Consider the following 986-nt stretch of genomic DNA (forward strand, 5'->3'; position numbering starts at 1 on the left):
AAAACGTTGGTATCAGCTATAAGGCTACGGCACATACACATATCACATAAACCACTATATAGAAAAATTAAAACTCTTTATTCAAAATGGTCAAAACATATGTGACATTAGATAGGTTTGATCAGAAAGTCCAAATAAACATTACATACAAGTATTTGTCAGTATTCTCCAAATTTCACTTGAATGTATCACAGATCGTTACAACCACTTTACATACAATTGGTGTAAAATTAATTTCAAAGTACTAGCAATTAGAATGTCACTTCTGGGCAATTTACGAGATTGTTTTTAATATACACGATTGTCACACTTTTTTCATTAGCAATTGAAAGTTGTTTCAATCAATCGTTTTTGCTAGAAAAAAAAAGACTTTTTATAAACGATTTTGATTAGTTTTGATCATAAAGTTGACGGTTAGCACTTTTGGTAAAATGGCCTACACAGCACTTCCGGTTGATCGATGATGTCATTGCTGCATGAGTAATCTCATCCAAAGTCCCATGAGTTCGTTGTAACAGTCGATGTCGCCGATATCAGGAGGACATTCAAATCCCTTTGGAAGACGAAGGTTACGTTTTTGTAGTGTCTGTCTTGACTCTGTGGAATTAGAAAAAATCAATCTGTCAATTTGTTTCGCAAATGTTGTCATGTATATCAAATCCTGCCCTGATGGCATCCCTGTTTATGGTTATACGAGCTAGTGATCCTTGACACAGCGGAGTACGTGGGTGGATAGTGTGCTCTCTCTAAAGCTAAAGACGAGCCCGTCTTTATCTGTCAATTATGAGGACAGAATCAAACATTCTCGAGGGAACAAAGCACACCGAGATCTTAGCTAGATATAGATTTCAATAAGGGCAATGTTTTATAAGCTTGTACAGAAATGAAAAAGTATGAAATAAAGACAGGATCTTCTACACTGCCAATTGTTAAATGTTACTTATACAAAGTGTGGGTAAAGTGAAGTTATCAGATATTATATGTCA

General features: G+C 35.1%; 1 long non-coding RNA gene across 1 annotated transcript in view; it reads right to left on the reverse strand.

Annotated features, from left to right (window-relative positions):
* Positions 1–252: 252 nt before the first annotated feature.
* Positions 253–986, reverse strand: part of LOC110445286 — a 9197-nt gene continuing 8463 nt past the window's right edge. Inside the window, exon 3 of the long non-coding RNA XR_002462342.1 lies at positions 253–597. This is a non-coding gene — a long non-coding RNA (uncharacterized LOC110445286). The remainder of the gene's footprint in view (positions 598–986) is intronic.

This window comes from Mizuhopecten yessoensis, unplaced genomic scaffold (genome assembly GCF_002113885.1).
Source record: "Mizuhopecten yessoensis strain PY_sf001 unplaced genomic scaffold, ASM211388v2 scaffold2193, whole genome shotgun sequence".
Lineage (NCBI taxonomy): Eukaryota > Metazoa > Mollusca > Bivalvia > Pectinida > Pectinidae > Mizuhopecten > Mizuhopecten yessoensis.